Source organism: Callorhinus ursinus, unplaced genomic scaffold, assembly GCF_003265705.2.
Source record: "Callorhinus ursinus isolate GAN/ISIS: 27379988/994484 unplaced genomic scaffold, GSC_fseal_2.0 scaffold42, whole genome shotgun sequence".
Classification (NCBI taxonomy): domain Eukaryota; kingdom Metazoa; phylum Chordata; class Mammalia; order Carnivora; family Otariidae; genus Callorhinus; species Callorhinus ursinus.
In genome coordinates this window covers 11,003,508-11,024,573 of record NW_027397104.1, presented here as the reverse complement: position 1 = coordinate 11,024,573, position 21,066 = coordinate 11,003,508, and positions in this window count along the sequence as shown.

Sequence of the window (21,066 nt, the reverse complement as noted above, 5' to 3'; positions counted from 1 at the left end):
CTGTGGTGATGGGATGGGACGGTAATTAGAGACTTTTGAAATTTGTGCTCTCTGTGTTTATGGGATAAGCATGTAGAAAGAAAGTAGAAAGCACTGGTCAACACATGGATAGTGATAGAGGACTTCCGTGATTTGTCTGTAGTGTCTGTTATAGTTGACACTAGAATGTAATGGAGATGATTTCTGACAGAGTGAATCTTGAAGGGGCAACTCCTAGGGCAGCCCTAAGATTGTCCCTGCACCCACCGTTTGCTTCTCCATCCAGAACACCAGAGGAACACACTCTTCATTGTGCTCTGCTCTTCCTCTCATAGAGGATCTAAACAGAAAGGAGTTTGGGGGTAGGTTAGAATAAGGCAGGACCTAGGGATCTTGTGGTGCAATATTCACACCCAGGGACAGACAGTACCTGAGACTTTTTATTCAGGACTTACACTCACAGATGGCTTTAGGAACCTCAAGGGTGTAGCAGCCATTCCACAAATAATGTTCCACTGACACTTTCAGAGAATAAATTATGAACTAGTGACTGGGAATAGAATGATGACTAAGACAAGTTCTTGCCTTTGTAGCCTTTACATTAGAGGAAGAAAGCCACGTTAGCAAGTAAGCACAATGGTGATATAGGCGCTATTGTGGCTTATTGCACGGGGTGAGTGGGTAGGGAAGAAGAGGGCTACCATTGGTGGGAAGGGGCCAGCAAACCACACCTTATTGTTTCCTGTTCCTCCACTCCATACATTGGGATGTAATGCACAGAGAAGGATACGTTATTTCATTGCAGTCAGCAGTATATTTACTACAGCTTCAAAAACACTACAACTTCACGTATCATGCATGCATTTTGTATTCCATACCTGCCCCATGACCTGGAGAAAAGTAAGCCCTTTAGATTATGTATTAAGCTTTCCTGATCATTATAACCGCTAATGACTGTATCTGATGACAACCTGTCTCAGGCAAAAGACTGAAGTGTGCATGTTTTTTTTCCTGGAATTATTTAATAGAGATCTCTTTATGAAAGGAAGAAGAAATTTTACTCTAGACTCCATTTTTGGAAATGTATACTAATTCTCACATTAAGCCTGAAACTCATTATTGATGTTAATATATATCATACCAGCTACAAGGTAGGTAATTACTGGTTATACTGATAAATTGTTGCTTTTTCATTTTAGTTATGCACAAAAACCATCCAACCTATTTCAATCCTTTATCTCCATTTTCCCCAAGCCCCCAGGATATCTAGCATCAATCCAAATGGTTAGAAAGAATAAAAGAACTGTATAGTTCTCAGAGATATTTATCCTGACTCAATAAGCAAATTTATAGTGATCTTTGGAAGCAAATCATACTAGCCCAGCTGAAAGGGGACTTACAGGTGCCGCCAAACTTTTGGGATGCTATGCAGCCTTGCTAGGCTGTTATTTTAAGAAATGTTGTCTCCCTAGAGGAAAATGTTTCCAAAAATACTCTGACCTTTCCATTTTTTAGCATGAAAGTGAAGGGATCTAAGAGGAGCCATCTTCCAAGTAAATGTGGTGAGCTTTAGTTTGAAATATTCATCGTGTTTCTGTTGTGAATAGCCAAACCAGTGCTAAAATTCAGTTTGCTGGTCTATTCAGCTTATTCATTTCATGCAAATCCCAATGTGCATGAAATGAACAAAAGACTTCCTTTCTATTTGTATGCATTGTTAGTTTTCTATTCCATTTTTATTCCCAAACTTGTTTTTCTCTTTCAGTATTAGTACTTCATTCTTTCAGCAAATATTTGTAGCATCCGTAGGCATGATGAGGCACCAAAACGAATACCATTCCAGCATGATAGTCAGCATGACCCACAGGTTTCATTTTTCCTGCTTTTTTAGATGTACCATTAAAGAAGGCTTGGAGATTACTTAAGGTCACATCTGTGATGAGGGGAAAGAATGATCTGCTCAATTACCTGTGTCTGCTATGAGCATGGCTGGGGGGCTCATTGCCTTACTGACTCAGGGAATGGGAAGAGTGTGCACTTGGGAGTCAAACAGATATGGATTCTAATTCTTGTTCTGATACTTGCAAGCTCTAACCTGGAGCAAATCACTCCTCATTGAGAGCTTCCTCATATGTAAAAGGAGAATACTTGCCTTACAGTGTTGCCGAATGAATTACCAGAGCGTCAACATCTAGGACTCCCTCCATAAATGAGCATGCTCAGTGCCTTTCCTGGCATCTACAATCTAGTATATATGCAAATGAGTAAAAACTTTAATAATGAAAGGCTAAAATAAATGTCCTATTAATGCAGGTACAACAAAGTGTTTTTGGGATTTCTTGAAGGATGTGTAAATTGTAGACTGTCTGATATTTCTTTTTTCAATTTTTATCTTCAATGTAATGGTTCCCATCATGGGAATTTTTAACTTACATAAATTCAACTATAAGTACACAATGGGAAGAGAGAAAGAATGCGTTTGAGGAGTTTAAATAGCATAGCTGATTACACATACCTTTCCACTCAAGGAGTACTTCTATCCTGATTCATCTGGGGAGCATCTCCCCACACTGCTCTTGCTCCTATTGTTTGAAAGACATGTGTTTTTTACACATGTAAAAAATGGCCCCACATTCAAGCTAACTCAAAAAAAACGTTGATTTGTGCCAGTGCTGGAGAAAAAAAACTGACTTTGTTAGACTTAGATATGGCATGTTTCTCTCCAATATGGGACCTTTCTAAAGTGTTGTGAAGGGCATTTTTGATTATGCATGACTATTAACTTATTTGTGGTATAACATTTAACCTTACTATACCTCTTTGCTTTTATTCTTTGTAATTCCTTTCTTCTTTTACTTACCTTGACTACCTTGGTTTTTGTTTTTGTTTTTCTTTTTTGCACATCATCTCTGCAGGTGAGTTTATCTGTTCTTTGGGTTATTTAATGGCTATTTTATTATTTTACCAAACATGTGATTGGGCTGTGTCTAAAATTCAGATCATTGTACGTAATGTCCCCAGGGGGTCTTGATGCTGAAGGTGTTATTTCCGTAGGAATACCTGGTAAAGTTTTTGTGTTCCTAGAGTTCAGTATGACAGTTTTGCAGGTTAGAATGAGCTAAGTGCTGTTTTTAATATTACAATAATTACTCTTTGCTGCCTGACCCTTGGCTTTTTTTATACTGCCAACACAAAGGATCTTTAGACTGTTAGTACAAGGATGCAAAGCTCTGATTCACAATAAAATGCAAAGAACGTAGAGAAGTAAGATCCCTTTATCAGTTATTTACATCTCTGTGTGAATGAAATGTGATAAGGGACAGAGGAAAAGGCCTAAGGGCTCTCTTACCAGGTTCGGAAGAAGCAGGCCCCTCTCACCAGGCCTGGGATGGTGAGCTTTCCTACTTCATACCTTGCCAGGAGCTGCTATTTACCACAATCAGACACTCACACTGTACTCCTGTCCCCATTTTTACGTTTGTTCTTTCTTTTATTCTGTCCTATGTGATTTTGGTTTTCAGTTAACTTTCTTTTAGGGAACTTGTTTTAGGCTCTTTCCCCATGTATGTTAATATTGAATATTCTTTATTAACGATAATGACACCAATGATTGAGTGTATGAAATGCATGAATTATAAGGATAGAAACTTTACAAACATCTCTAATTTTCACAATAATTCTGTAAGAAAAGTATTTTTCTTCTGTGTTAAAAATGGAAAAAAAAATATGGAGAGAAAGTAACTTACCATATAATTTAGCAAATGGTGGAGCCAGATGAGTATCCATATGTCTGTATTGCTTTTGCTCCCTCCACTATCATATGCTGCCTTTGTTGGTACGCTAAATATGTTTATAAGTGTGTGTGTGTGTGTGTGTGTGTGTGTGTGTGTGTGCATGTGCACACGCTTGCACATGAATGGGAGGAGAGAGAGAGAGAACATGCTTATTAATCTTTCTGTGTATACATATATATTTTTTGAAACCATGGCTGACTTCCAGATTTTTTTTGCAGTGCTTGCAAACCAATGTTGCTAGATCCTTCATTCCAAACTTGTACCCCCACCCTCCAGTGATTTGAAATTTTACAAGTTGCAATTTATACAACTGATGGATTCTTCTCTGATATAGCATTTGCAAATGAAAGAAAACTTTATATCTTATTTATTAAAAAAAAAAAAGGATTTCCAGGGCTAGCAATTGCTTTACTTCTCACTGGCCGATCTTTGATGGCACTAACTCTATTTTCTTAAACATTATTTGCTCTTTGCTATAAGGAGCAACACACCTTTCCTATTGTGTCCATTGAAGCAGTTTCTCATTTCTGAAATTTTAATGCCTTATAAGATGGAAAAAGGGGAGGAAAGACCCTGTGGTGATTTAAGACGATGATACTGGATTGAAGCGTCTTGCTACTTATAGGAACACCATATTTCATAGCATATTTGCAGAAATGCCTCATGGCACAAACTCCTATTTCATGTCCTTGAAGGCCAATGGAGTAACAGAGTTTCTGTTTCAGTGCCTATCTGATCAATAATCCTATGACTTTTTGGAGTTGCCATTTATCTTGTGATACATTTTTACTGTGTTGATGTGCAATGACTAATACCTACATGTATATGTTTTTTGTCTCCAACTATAAAGTATTTTAAAAATATTTCTATAGGTGCTTAAATTTATATAGAACATATTTTCCTTCATTTCATTGGTTGATACACATAAATCAATTTCACTAGAAAAATGTATTTGGAATTTACTGTAACTTCTCCTGAGTTTAGCCTTTAACTCAACATGCAATAATAGGGCTCTAGCTATGTAGCAGGCATTATTATCCTAGGCACAGGTTACAAAGTTGAATAAACATGGACCCTGCTTTTCCAGAGCTCACAGGCTTTAGGCTTGAAATGGTAGTTAAGAGCACAGTTTTTTGTCACCAATCTGCCTTAGTTTGTATCTTCTTCCCACATGGTAGGTACCAGACAAATTATTTTACTATGTCTCAATGATCTCATCTGTGAAATGGGGATAATGATAAATGTTATTTCAATGTTTCTGTGAGAATTAAATGAGTTAATACAGGTAAGGCATTTAGAATGGTGCCAGGCACATCTCGAAAAATTCTGGGTATTATTATTGACATTATTATCACATGAGCCACAAACAGCTCGGTATTATAATAGTCTGCACTAAGTATAAAGTAGAAATGTGTTCAAGGAGTACCAAACTCCTTCATAAGCTGCCAAGGAGGCTTTCCTAGGAGAGATAAGACTTGAAAATCTTAAAGAAGTTATAATATTTCGGTAGACATACAGGGAAAGTCATCATACCCTAGGCAGCAGAAATAGCATTTTAAAAAGTCAGGACGTCTTGAGAAAGTATGCCTCACTCAGCAAACTGTGGATGAGGCCATGTGTGTAATACAGAGTAGAATGTAAGGAGAGTCACGAAGAGCCCTGCATGATATATTAGGAATTTAAGACTTAATCATATTGGCATTGGAAGCCATGAGAGGATTTTTCAAAAGGAAGCTGATGTGATCAGATTTATATTTTAGAAATATTCCCTTAGCATCAATGTGGGGGATATATTAGACTGCTAGCTGGAAGAAGCTAAGACCTGAGGCTAAAATGCTTTTGTGAGCAGTCATAAGAGAGCTGATCAGATCCTTAAGGCTGTGGCTATGGAAATGAAAAAAAGGAAACACATTTGAGATATACTTAAAAGACTGTATTGACAATGATACAGGCTCATTTGGCTGGAAAGGGGAAATAGAGGAAGAGAGATCTAGAATGATGCTCAAGTTGATGTTTTGGGCTATTGGGTGGTTGACATTGCTATCAATAGAGATGAGGAATAGATTTGAAGGGCAGAACAGGGGGCAGTACTGTGGGTAAGGAGGAAACTGGGCAATTATCACCTACTCATGGGCTGGTGGAGAAAGATCACTGGAAAAAAAGACCTATAAGAAATGTATATGGAATAGGAGAGGAACCAAATGTTACAGAATTTAAGTAAGAAAAAAATGTCAAAAATTTTGTTAAAATTAGGAAGTTATTGGTGATCTTAGTGAATGTATTCTAAAGGTATGAGGAATAAAATGACGGAAGAGAAGACAAGATTATTGTCAAATAGCTTGGTTAGGAAGGCACATAGAAATGAGTTTTTTTCTCCTGTTAGGAAAATGGTCTTGAGAACTTTTGTATGCTATGGGGAAAGAGTCACCAGAGAGAGAAGAGAGAGAGAGAGAAAACAGAGGAAGTAAAGAATTCCTTTGAGATAAAAATGAGTGTGGAACTAGAACATAAAATGAATAATTTTCAATCAGAGGAAGGGGTCCTGTGTGTATATGTGTGTGTGTGTATATATATATCTCCATATATATATATCTCCATATATATGTCTCCATATATATATCTCCATATATATATCTCCATATATATATATATACACATATATATATATATATGGGCAAGAGTGAAGTGCATGGGATAGATTATGTGGATCTGGAATAGGAGTTTGGAGGGATTCATATATGATGATTTCTATTCGTAAGGTAAAAGGTGAGGTCATCTTCATGAGTAGTCTAAAGTTTGCTCTTTTTTTTCCTCTTAAGATTACTTTGTTTTATCTAATCCATCCCAGAAACCAAGTAGTAAAAGAAATACGTATTTTAAAGAATCTCCAGGTCTTGTGGGTTTCCTGGTATTTCCTAGATTTGTGTGTGTCTCTTTTCTAATGAAGCTTTATCAACTGAAGTGTTAACAGCAGGATAGTTTCCACTGTTTTGACCCTATGCCTCTTCCATCTCTTCATTTTATTGAGGGGCAGCACAGATCTCTGTAAGGGCCAACCACTGTGTCATTATTTTGGTTAAGGTCACCTGTGTGCTCTTGGAACATATTAGTGGAGAGAAAAATGACCTTCAATATTTGGGATCAGCAGTATCTCTAATATGGATTCTTTATTTAAAATCCTGGTAGGGCATGTCCTGTACTTGGAACTAAGCACTCTTCATACCTATTGCTTGCTAAAGGACTACTCAAGGAACATTTCTACTTAGAATCAGGTTTAAAAAAATTAGATAAATCCACTGAAGAGCAAAGATGTTAAGTACATCATTTTCTGGTGTTAGGTGGATATGTGTTTCAAGTTTGCTTTTGATTACTACAAAGTTCAAGTTTTTAACCCTATGGTATTAACCCCCCCCCCCCGCCCCGTCCAGTCCCAAGGTTTATGCTATATGACTCTAGTTCTGTCTTTTGCAGTAAAACAAAATAACTCTGCCTTTTCTTCTGTAAGAACATCACTACAAGTAATTTAATAGTACTATAATTGTCATCTCTAAGTCCCTTAAGTTTTCCTCATAGGTAATGTTTTGCAAATCCTTTTAATGTACAAGTAGTCTCTGTGAATAAGCTTTCCTTCGCGATTTATGAGGAAAGTGCTCATAAGATGGAAATTGCATTAGACTTGAACACAGAGAATGGGTTCTGTTTTAGCAAATTGCAGAATTTGAAATTTGAAAAAAAAGACTTCTGAATCTTTATTTGTATATGAGAATGGTACCTTAACAATAAGATTTTTTTCTTTTTAAAGTTTGATCTATAGTTAACATACTATAAAGTTTACCCATTTTGAGTACACAATTCAGTGGTTTTTAGTATATTTATAGTGTTTGCAAGAATCACTATAATCTAATTCATGAATATTTTCATTACTCCAAAGAATAGTCATTAGCTGTCACTATTCATTATCCCCATTTTCTCTGTCCCCACCCCCAGTCTGAAGTAAACACTAAATCCCTCTTTCAATATAGATTTGCCTATTCCATAAATTTCATACCTTTTTTTTTTTACTTAGCCCAATGTTCTCAAGGTTCATCCATGTTGTAACATGTATCAATACTTCATTTTTATAGCCAAATATTCCATTGTATGGCCATGCTACATTTTATTTTTCAGTTGATGGACATTTGGATTGTTTCCACTTTTTGACTATTATGAATAATTCTGCTATGAACATTTATGTACAAGTTTTTATGTGGACATATGTTTTCAATTTCTCTTGAGTAGAATCCTAGAAGTAGAATTGCTTCTTATGGAAATTTTGCATTCATATGGTAAATCTGCTTAGCATTTTGAGAAACTGCCAGACTGTTTTCCAAAGTGGCTGTACTATTTTAAATTGCCACCAACAAGATTTTGATGATGACTAAAAGATTGAGTCAGAGGAATAGTCAGAGGAATAAGTAAATGCTAAAGTATTACCCATGGACTCTTTTATTATCCTGTTTTGTCTAACTCCTCCCAGAGAGCAAACAGTAAAGAAATATTTAGCATGCATTGAAAAAAAATCTCCAGATTATACTGTGGGTTTCTCTAGGTATTTGCTTGACTTAGTGTTTGACTTTGAGCTCAAATTTTGCTAGTAAGCCTCTAGCGAGGCCAAGAATGAATGTGAACCTGATATATTCAGCTTAACTGTTTAGTTAGCTATTTGGTTGTTTCCCCCATTATTATTACATTTCATTTAAAGGTTTTAGAAGATGAGTGGCAGAGCTCACAAAAGTTATTTGAATTTTTAGAAACCACAAAGTTGAGTTTTTTTTTTTTTAAGTAGATACCAAAATAGCTTTTTAGGAAGAGGACACCTTATTAATCTCTTAAATTGTTGAAGTGAGCAAAAGACGACTTAAGACCTGAAGAGTAAAAGTTATAAACATGCTAAAGAATACATTAAAACAAAATAGAATGAGGAAAAATAAATTGTTTTATAGGTTAAGTTTTATTATAAATGAACATTTTTTATGAAACTTTTTAAGATTTTATTTGAGAGTGTGCACAAGCTGGGGGTGGGAGGCATGTGGGTTGGTGGTAGAGAGGCAGAGGGAGAGGGAGAAGCAGATTCCCTGCTGAGCAGGGGAGCCCTCTGCTGGATCCCAGAACCCCGAGATCATGACCTGAGCCACAGGCAGGCACTTAACCAACTGAGCCACCCAGGTGCCCCTGAAACTCCATTTTTAAACCTCTTACTGTGTACATTTTAAATTTTTGATGGGACCTTTGAATTTCCCTCTGAAGAAATGAGGAAAAAATTGTTGGGTGTCCCATCCCCTCCCCCACCAGCCCAGCAAGTTACTGCTGCAATTTTTGTTGCCCCTGAATCTTGAAGTAAATGGCAAAAGAAATGGCATCAAGTGTTAATGTTGAGCAATGGCATGGACTGGACCTGTGGGCCTGTCAGGTGGGGCACCCCATGTCTGGACAGTGTCCAGGTGTTGTGAGGAGAATCCGAGAGCTTGTTGCTGTGCTGGATCCTTGGGTTGGTGGGTGCAGGTGAGGCGTCCGGTCCTACCCAGATAGCGGGGACTGCCAGGAAGGCTGCCTTCAATTTGTTCAGGAAGTTGCCAGGGGCTGCAATGCCTTCTTCAGGCCTTTGAGCTTGTGGGTCTCTGCCACCACCTGGTGGGATGGCTGGTCTGTGGAAGGGGTCTCCGGAGGCAGGATTTGCTGGTGGTCCAACATGCACTGGGGGAAGGCCTTGCTGCATATTTAGGACTTCAGATTGGTAGTGAAGCCAAAGGACTTGTTGATAGGTAGGTCTTCAGCACAAAGATGGGGGTGCTGGCCACTTGGGACTCCTCCAAGACATGGCCCCATTCAGGACATGTTCCTTGGTAGAACACAGTACTGGATCTCCTCAAGGTGGACGAGCTCCATGAGCCAGGGCTAGTGCATCAGCACATGGGTGTAGAGGCAGCACCAGGCCATGGGGTCGACCTGGATGGTGTCCTGTGCACATCATGGATGGGGAAGTGCATGCCTCACTTTTTATGTGCAGGGCCACCTCTGTGTGATGTTCCTGCGAAGTAAGTCCTCCATGGGCTCCACATAACAACCCATCCTAAGGATTGTTCTCTGGGTCAGCTTCAGGTACAGGTCCTCTTTCTTCCTGGGCATGCAGTTGGTGGTGTGTATCGTGGTGATCATTTTTGAAATATATAGAGTTATCTAATCATTATGTTGTATAGCTGAGCTAATGTCCTCACCTTGGGTGGTGAGCTTTCAGGAACATGAAAATGATTTCATAGATGTGTGGGTGAGACAGCAGTTGTGGTCAGTCTGTCCCCAAAAATGACTGGAAAAGTAAGTTATGGTCTTCCCAGTGATGGAGGGTGATTAGTACTATTTTACAGATAATATTAATTAAAATGCCAAAATTGAGGAATTCTAAGGAGTTCATGAAAACCTGGCTCAGAGAAGGGACTAGTCTTCCATTTTCTTTCATTCCACATGAGACTTCATTCTCTGGGAACAAAAATCACACCATAGCCATTTATTTCTGTAGTGATTATGCAGTGCCTTTTACTTAATATATGGTCACTAGTATTAAACAATCAAAACAAGAAATTCTGCATCTGTTAGAAATTTATATTTCAACTCTGGTTAGCCATATGTATTTAGAGGGCAAGGAATTACTGTTTAATAAGTGTTTATCTTTTCCATAAATATTTCTCATTTAGTACCCAACCATAGAAGTGCTTTTTATTCTTTTTTATACAATAATAAACTGAGATTCCAATCACTTGCATATCCAGTGTCTGGTACAGATAGTCGCTCATTAATTTCTGAACTATTAAACCAAAGAACCAAGGAAGAATACACAGACACTTTAATAATAAAAATTATCCCATTTTAATACTTTGTCTAGTAGGGAACCACTCTGGGACAAATTTCAATTATCTAAGATAGAAATATTTTTTTTTTAAATTAGTTGACTAAATAAAAAATCAGTTGACCAGCTAGAATTAGCATTTTTCTTGGATTATTAGGATGAGTTTTTGAGATTAAATATGGAAAATGTGGTTTTCTGTAAATGGTGATTTGAGATACTTAATTGGGGGTGCATAGCAGAATCATCTAGGAGGTTTTTGTTTTTGTTTTACCGCCAAATACATATTGCAGGGCTTTAGCACAAACAAGTTAAGATCTTCAGTGGTGTTCTCAGATTTGTTTGGTACACAAATCAATGAAATAGAAACCCTTTCTATTTCCATTCATGTTAAATATCTCTGCTAAATCTCTCATATGAATTCACTTGACCATAACTTCTAGCTTTACTGAGTTTAGTGTGTTCGTACCTTTATGGTTATAATTCTCCCTGTTCACTGTCTAGATGATACTAAGAAAATCAGATTTTAATAAGTATGATATGTGGGTTTAAGGATGTTTAGTCAAAGACGAAGGCTAATGAGGTGCACAAACCACTGAATTCCATAAACAGAATGGGTGTGGACTTGGAGAAAGATGGTAAGAACATCACAAATACATTTTAACTTCCTAAGAAGTGAGGAAGAACAAGGAAAAGTTCCACATCATGGAAAAAATTTCTGAATAAACTTGAATGATCTAACATGCAGTTTTCTTCTTTTTTCCTCATCAAACAGGAGAAGAAAAATCAAAATGTAGGGTAGGTGAGGACCTAGTAAATGAGCACAAAGCTTCTCTAAATAAAATGGGGAGACAGTATGTATTTTGGATGGCAGAGATGAAAATAGAAAAGAAATGTACGTAGAACACCCTGAATGAAACATGAACATTTGTGTGCATAAATTGTGATCTAGCACCAGAGTTCAGGGTCAACTACCTAAACAAACACTGGGTAAAACCTAGTATAGTAGGAATTCATATTAAAAAGCAAACATCCTACAGCTTACTGAAAGATTAATAAAAATTTACAGTGCGGCATGGTTGTTTTCTGGCCTATGATAGGAATATGGTAGCCAGAATAGAGTAATAGGTCCATTGTCTCAGTTTTATTGAGATTTATATTTGTTTTAATTCTAGTGCTGCACTACTGTAGCAATGCTCAGAGCCACTCCCGGTCAGAGGTGTGCGTCCTAGGCCCAGAAGTTTCCCTTTTCAAGCTCCTGAGATATTAGTACCAGCAAAGCTGTCGTCTTTTCCTCAGAGGTCTGAGTCCTAGCTTTGTAAGACCCTCCCACAAGCACCTAAGTTCTGATAATTCTGTCCTCTTCTTTTGTTCCCCCAGGCATAGCGTAGTAGCTACAGTTACTACCTCTGTGATACCTTCGTGTTCCCTTTTGCCTTTTCAGTTTTCTGATACCTGGGTCATAGGTCTTTAAATTAATCAAAATAACTTATGTAGTTTCTGTCTTCTGACTGTGCCCTGATGATTGCAGCCAGGGTTGAGTAGATTATGGAATATGTGTAATTAATCTTTGCAAATATTAAAGGTTTGCATGTGAAAGAAAATAGATATGCCTCACAGAGTTGGTTTCTTTACATTTCCTTCTGGGGGATTATCTGCCCCTATACTCTACCACTGTGACTAGTCCTGTTCTAGATAGAGCACATGACCTAGTACCGTGGCCACAGCTAATTGGCCCAGGGTGGGCACTTTACTTAGCAGATTCTAGGCTGATCAATTTGCCTATGACAAGGATTGGCATAAAGTGCTCTGCCCAAAGATAGATGAACTGAGCCAAATGGATTCTTTCTTTTATGATTTTGAACCAAGAGTCTCAGTTCAAAGCTGGACCCAAAGAAGCATGTGATGCAGTCAATCGATTAATAGCACAGCATTAGTGGCTCATGAATTCCTGCCATGGAGTTTTTCAGAGACTTTTGACCTATGAATCATTTTCTTCTACCCTCAGCAAAAGCATTTCCATAATTAAGACTGGGTTTACTTTGTGAGATGGATAGATCTCTATCATTCGAATGTGCAAGCAGAGAATGGGTACCTATCAGGTTTGTTTCTGAGATTTCCATGAAAACTTTTCATGTTAGAATATAAGATATGCATGTATTTCTGGGCTCTGCTCTAGACCCATTGAATAAGAATATTCTAAAAATGGAGTCAAGTTGTATACACTAAAAATAGCAATAACAAGAACAACTCCCTCCTCCATGTTATGCTGAAGTAGTTGGTCTGTAGATCAGTCAGATATGGAAAAAAAGGACCATATTATTTGGGCTATCTGTTGTTGAATGATAAACTGCCAGCACTCCGTTTTTATTATATCGCATGACTTTGTGGGTCAGGAATTCAATTGCCCAGGTTTCTGCTGGGCAGTTCTGCACTGTTTTGTATTAATTAGGGCCACATGGTGATATTTACCTGGAAGCTAGTTTCATCTGGAGTATCTAGGATGGCTTCAGTCATATACCTAACATCTCAGCAAGGAGAGCTGAAACTTTTTTTTTTTTTTTTTTTTTTTACTCCATACAGTTTCAGGACTTCTTGTAGTCTTTCCAGCAAGGCAGTTGAATATCTTATGTGGTGGCTTGGGGCTCTCAGGCAAGCAAAAACTGGCAGTCTTCTTAAATAGCAGGCCTGGATCTGACAAATACCACTTCTATGGTTCTCTTTTGGTTAAAGCAGGCACAAGCCAGCCCAGATTTGAGGGAGGGAAATTAAACTCTATTTCCCAATCAGAGAAGAGTTAAAGAATTTGTTCCCATCTTTAATCTGTCACGAAGATCTCTTAATTTATTGTAAACTCTCTCTTTAAATCCTGGAGAGGGCACTCGAGAAGGACAATTCTGATGTACGGGAGCTGCGTGAGAAGACCCATCAGGCAGGGCATGGCTAGGAACAGGGATGTCTGCCTTGTCCTCTATTAGAGAAAGAAGTAAATAATGATGAAGAGCATACAAAAAGAAGGAGATTCATTAAAGATAATCTTACCCTAAGCAGAGTTTTATTTGAGACTGTTTTCTAATTAGAGTAGTCTACTGGAATAGGATGGAAAAGAATTTGAGTCTATAGGCTACTTTTGGATTGGAAGTAGGTAATATTTGCTGAATTCTTACAGTATGCCAGGAAATGTTATCAATCACCAGTCATAGTGATAGTAACTATTACATTAGTGAATTCAACTTGTCATTCTTTCAAGTTAATATGAATATATGCATTCTTTCCACTGAAACAGGTTTTGTCTTTTAACTGAAAAGGAAAGAGAGGAGAAATGTTTAACTAGAATTCCTTTAGATTTTAAAAAAATATCATAAAACATAATAGGGTCACTGTTAGAATTTTTCCTGGAAAGCTAGACTGATATCATTTCTCCTGTTGTAACTTAAGTTTCCCGAATTGCCTTTCTTAAAGTTATAGCAACATATTTTGAAATAAAAAGTGTGTTGTGATAAATTTGTTTTCCTACTTTATTGTTTCATAAATCGCATTTGTGAGCCGTGACTTCTGTTGATGTTATTTACACTTGAGAACAGATTAAACAAGTTTTTGTTTATATTAATTATGAAGCTGAGGCACTTGGGGTTACTATTTGGTTTCGTTTTTCTTTATTTATTTAATTTTTCCTCTTGGTAGGGGTTGGTTATTACTTTGCTCCAAGCTGCTGAGTGACTCAGAGATAAAATTGACAAAACTATTCAATATCAAATATGTTGATTTAAATTAACAGCACAAAAGAGTTTCAGTGAAAATGCAATGTCATTTAATAAATTAACATGTGGGACAAACTAATGCTAAAGAGTGGTTTAACAAAGGTACTTAAAAGTTTTGTTCTGTTGAGCAAAGGCTAGGGAACTAAAGTGATTCTACTGATACTCTCCCAAGACAATAAAACAAAAATTCCAAGAGCAAAGGGTTATGTCCTAACTGCCCCCTTACCAACCTCCTCAGGTAAAACAAAAACACAAACAAACAAAAACACAAACACAAACAAACAAAAACAACACAAACTCTCCAAAACATTTTGGCAACTATTCTGTTGGTGACTCGACAGATTGGAAAAGTAATGATCTTATGGGAAAGTCCTGTATTTCCTCTATGGAAAATAATTACTATGGACACCTTCTGCGTATCGGTTTAAATTGTCTGGCCATACTTTCTATTCCAACCACTGCTGTAGCAATGAGGTCTTCACAGGCTTCTAGCCTCGTTGTGCAGATAAACCTGATAGCAGCTTTGCCACTTCATCTCAGAGCCTCGGGCCCGAACTGAGTGCCTCTAACTTCCTGGTTCTGACCTTCTGTCCTAAGATATCATGGGAGACCTATGGTAATTCCTTTGTACTCATGCGTGTACAACCTAGAAGTGCAGGGGTGCAAAGCAGAGGGATAAATGCCTTCCTCTCTCTTCCAGGGGGCAGATGGTTCCTAGACACATTTCTTAAGCTTCTCAGATTACTGAGGGATGGAGTAACCAGTTTACCATAGTAGCAAACAACTATCTCCTGGTATTATTAGCACTCTTTTACGTCCCCATTTCATTCCTATTACCTGTGGTCATAGCGCCAAATAAATTGTTCACACATAAACTTTTGTGTCTTAGATCTGTTTTTTTGGGGGGGAGGGGGGAGACCAGAACTATAATGGCCCTTTCAAACTCGTTTCCTCCTTTTAAATCATCAGTGATGTGTTGGAATTCATTAGGGCATGATTTCTCAAAATTGAAACCAGGAATATCCCCGGATATGAGACTGTTCAACACACTGTACCATCCATTTTTATCTCGTTTCAGTTTTCTCTGTTGGTATATCTCTGACCTTTGTTCCATTGGCATATCAACAAGAACTTTTGGACAAACACTGTCTGCTTATGAATTTAAATTTTGGAGAAGGATATTTTGAATTTCAGATGTCTGGAAATTTTCATGAAAATTTTAATTTCATCCTGAACAACAGAATGGCATCAAGTCTGATAAAAATCATACCATGTTTTCTCCTCTGTGAAATACTAAGTGTTATATAGAGGGGAAATAAACTTTGAGCCGGAGTTTGAGTTGGAGACGACCCAGTTGCCAGCTTTGCAAATCATCACAAATTCCTTCTTAGACCCAACCTTTATTTGTTGAGTTTAGATCTGTGTCTTATAATTTCGGTTTTTCTCAAGTGTTACATAGAAGGTAACATCCTAAGATTAAAAATAGTTTTGAGTATATAACTGGAAGGAATGTGCATATAGTTCACTGCAATAAAGCTTTTTAGGATCCTAGGCTATATTTCAAAATTATATAGTCTCATGAAGACAGTATCACCCTTGTGAAATCTGGGTAGTATAGTATTTTATTTACTCATATTTGCAATATGTTGGTGAATACATTTTAGGGGACTTGAAAGGTAGCTTAAGATAACTGTATGTTTTCTAATTTTATTAAAGATATAAAAGAATTTGGAAGTTTAGGGCTAAAGGCCAAAATTTCAATTACCTAGAACATCTCTGTTTATTGGTTGGGCAGATTTCTGGCTGTTTTTAGAAACTTAGGGTATTACAGAATCCAGAAAAAAAATAGCATAGTTGATAGTTTACATTTGAAAATAAGTATCAAAATTATTGGACATAAACTGTTTCAGGAACTAGACATTGAGAGAAGTGCTTTAGATGTATTTGTCTCATTTAATCTTCAAAATAGTCTTCTCAGATCAGTGTTACTAGTCTTTTAAAGATGAAAGAACTGGAGCTTTAAGGAAGTTAATTTTGATTGAACTTACCCAGCTATTAAGTTGCAGAATGGCAATATCCATTTCTTTTCCACTTCCAATTCTGGTGCTCTGAATGGTCACTTCCCCAGAGAAGACCTAAACTTGATGGCTACTCCACAGAAAAACTGATCGTTTGGTTTGCTGGCCAAATGGAAATCAGATTTACTTGAAACAAAAGCCAAGGACTATAAGAGAAAATTCAGAGAATGAATAGGAATTATAGGATCTAGAGTTCAAAGAGAACTATAGAAAGAAGGAAAGTGGAAGATAAGTATCTGGTCAATAATGAAAAAAGAAGAGTGACCATGGCCATATTGATCAGAAGATGAAAGTCAAATCTGTAACAGGAATAGTTCTTCTACTGAGCAGTAGCAAGTGGACCTATTAACTAACTCACTGGTTATCAGAGTACAAATTGGTAATGGATTTTAAGTTCCATATGCTGCCCTCTAAGAAAGTAGAGAATAATATAGTAGGTATTAGGCATATACTAATGGCTGATATCATTAAAATAGAAAACTTTTATGTAAAAAGTTATCTTTCAGATATCTGGAAACCTGTATCACAAAAAATAGCCCCCCCCTTTTTTTTTCAGTGATTCTGCTCTTTGGATATCATGATTATTTAAGGTTCTCAACATAGAAAAGATCAGGGAAACTTTGATAAGTATCACACTTCAAGACATTGTGTATTTCCTGTTTATTACCATTTAGTTCTAAAATGAATAGGACTCCGAGAGGTAATTTCACTTTCTATTTAAAAAAAATTCTTTCAATGGAAAACTTTATATTTAAACCACAGTAAATGTTGCCTACTACTGAAAATTTTATTTTTATTCCAGGAAATGGATCAAGAGTTTTCACATGATTATTTCAAGGGACAGAATCATAATTGGTTTAGGCAAGAACACTTTATACAATTTTATTATTTTCTTTCATATTTTATCACCAAGTCTATTCCCCATGCCTCCTTTCTATATATCTTATCATTTATCTACTGTATATTCTTTTAGTTTTCTCTTCCATATACGTATATCTGTAAAATATGGATAAAACTATTGTATTTATTTTTCATAATAGTGATGTACTCTGAACTTAATTCTCTCAAAATGATGTTCCTAAAATTTTAGTTACTGTATGTAGATCTAGTTCATTCTTTTTCCTTTTCTTTTATGAATATAGCATGTATTATTTATTAATATCCTCATATTATTTCCTTCCACCTTGTGCATCTCTGTGTTCCTCTGGTAGATAACCCAAAGCCTGGATTGCTATGTAATAGGTTACATGTATACTCTATTTTACTAAGTATGAATAGGTTACACTCCAAGATAACTGCACACATTTGCATCCCACTGACAAGATTTCACAAATATTCACTAACATACTACTTGATATGCTATTTTCACCTATTACATTGCCTTAATTTACATTTGTCTTATTAATGAGATTGAATATTGCTTTATATAATTATTGTTAGCCACAAATCACCTCTTCACCAGCCAGTACTTCTATTTCCTTGACTACCTCCTTAGCATCTCCTTCAATTGTAAATATCGGTGTGTCAGAAGGCTCAATATTTGAGCATCTTCTCTTCTTAATCTACAGTCACTCTCTTGATTTTTTAAAATCCTCAGTTTGGATGAGATTACCATCTATGCCCTGTTACTTCCAAATATATATCTTTAGGCAGGACTCCAGTGAATATCTCTAGTGTTAACACACCCAAAAGTGAAATTTGATCACGTTTTCCTATCATTACCTATAAAAAAATTCCTCTTGGCCTGAAAGTTATGTATTATATTCAAAGACCTATATTAGGTATTTTTCTCTGTCAATATCGTCTGACCCAAAAGAAGTCTTTGGTCCTGTGTTGATATTGTAAGGAGCTTTAGGATTGTAACGTCATTCCTTATTTAGTTACAGTGTAAGTTGTTTCTTTCAATATGATATTTATTTTCCATTCATTTTTCTTCTTGCAGGAATCTCTTCTAAAGAATTTTTCAAAGATGATATTTGTATGATAAAACTTCTGAGAACTTTTCTACTCAAACTTTCTTTTGTCAATAAATTATACAAGGGGAATGGTAGGAAAGTAGCTTCTTCCTTTGTGCGCAGGAGGTCAGAAAAACAGTTTGGTACAAACAGAATCCTCTCTGCCACAGGACACTATCAAATTGAAGCCTAATATAAAGACTTTTTTAGTTTTGGAAAGAGTTTTGCTTATACTTTTATCAGCTATTTTACCCCCTGCCTGTACTATGTATTTTCTCTTTTGGCTTTTCCAACTCAGTGGATTTTGACATTGCTATTTCTGTTCTTCAAAATTCTTGTCCTTTTTCTCTCATTTTTTTCCCTCCTCTTATTCTCATGTCTTTTGGGAAAGTTCCCTGACCTAATACTCTTGCTAAGTAATGTAATTTTGAATGTATTCACTTAGCTACTCCATTGGATTATTTATTTCAAAAATCTTACCTTGCTTGTCCAGTGTTTCCATTTTAGAAATATGTGATTATCTTGCTGCATGTTGCAAATATGGTCCCTTTTCTGAGTATATTTTACTTGTGTTTTTTTTTTCCAGTTTGTTCTAAATTTCTGTACTTGTCCCTTCCTTTGAATTCATTTTCCTCCTTTAAAAGTTTTTCTCTGTTGTCTTCTAACATAGTTATCATGTTCCTTAACGTCTCTTAAAGATTTGCTTACAGAGAAAAATTATTTCCTAGAAAGGAAACAACAGATGGCCTGGTCTGCCATCTGTTGGGTGGGTTAGAATTACTATACTGGTGAGTGTGGGGCTTATGCTTACCATTCCCTTCTTTGATCTACTAGAATGTGCTTTCCAAACTTTGCCCTCAATGTGCTTTCCAAACCTTGGCAACTTCTCTTGGTAGTTTCCCAGTCCTGTGAACTGTGAGGAGGACTCAAGGAGTAGCTGGCTGCTGCAGTCCTTGTTTTGGCTCTCTACACCAGCCAGGGCATTTCTGCTACCTGGTGGTTATCCTATACCCTCCGGGTTGAGATCTAGCCTTCCTGCCCTGTAGTATTAATGGGGTGGACAGTGATTGGGGAATAAGAATTTCAAGGTAATATGGAGAAATGGGTTTGCTGTTTTTAGAAATAAAATATCTGTGAATTTGTGAAGAAGTACGATATAGTGAAAACATCTAAGATTGTGAAGGAGAGAGGAATCTATGTCCATTTGCCCTTTTATTCATTCATCAAACAATCTATCCATTTAACAAATATTTGTCAAAGAGTTATTATGGGCCCCAAACTGTTAAATTAACTGCACTAGAAATTCGGTAGTAACTAAAACAGAAAAAAAAAACACCATGCTTATCTTCTGTGGATGGAGGAGACCCAAGAAACCTAAGTATAATCTGTTAGGGGAGGATTAAGTGCTGTGAAGGAAAACAGAACATTGACAGGATAGAGATTGTCAGAGGCTAAAAGGCAAGATTAGGGCAAAGACCTGAATGAAGGGAGAATGCAAGTGGGTTCACTTAGAGGCTCTTTCACTTAGAATCAGTGTAATTGTAGGCAAGGATTGTGGTGAAGATTGATTGGGACAGTGTATGTAAAGGTCATTGCATGGCATTGATTAGAGACTCAAAGAATGGGAGCTACCAATAATACACATTATTAAAAAGCTCAGACTAATAATTACAATACTGCCTTAGCATATCTAACTTTCCTGTTATTAAAAATTGCTTTTCTTCTTCTTTGGTGTGTGTGTGTACACACACACACACACACACACACATATACACAATGGAATATTATGCAGCCATCAAAAAGGAATGAAATCTTGCCATTTGCAATGACGTGGATGGAACTAGAGGGTATTACGCTGAGCGAAATAAGTCAGAGAAAGACATGTATCATATGACCTCACTGATACGAGGAATTCTTAATCTCAGGAAACAAATTGAGGGTTGCTGGAGTGATGGGGGGTGGGAGGGATGGGGTGGCTGGGTGACAGACATTGGGGAGGATATGTGCTATGGTGAGCGCTGTGAATTGTGCAAGACTGTTGAATCACAGATCTGTACCTCTGAAACAAATAATATATTATATGTTTAAAAAAAAAAGCAGGAAGGGAAGAATGAAGGGGGGGAAATCAGATGGGGAGACGACCCATGAGAGACAATGGACTCTGAGAAACAAACAGGGTTTTCAAGGGGAGGGGGGTTGGGGGATGGGTTAGCCTGGTGATGGGTATTAAAGAGGTCACGTTCTGCATGGAGCACTGGGTGTTATACGCAAACAATGAATCATGGAACACTACATCAAAAACTAATGATGTAATGTATGGTGATGAACATAACAATAATCATAAAAAAATTGCTTTTAATTTGCTAAATTCCTGTGGGATTGGCAGCAAACTCAAATAGCAAATCTTATTCACTTTGTTTTTATATCTCAAGGTCATTAGTCATGGTCTTGACCATGTACAGTGAAGTTACGATTCCACTGGCAGGAAACAGTGATTTTTCAAGGGCAGCTCAAGGAAGAATATGAATTAGTGAAATATATAGTGAGGAGAACTAACAAACGTTTGCTAAATTCTCTCTAGTTCTTGAGAAGGAAATAAGGATATCCCTTTTCTATCCCTTC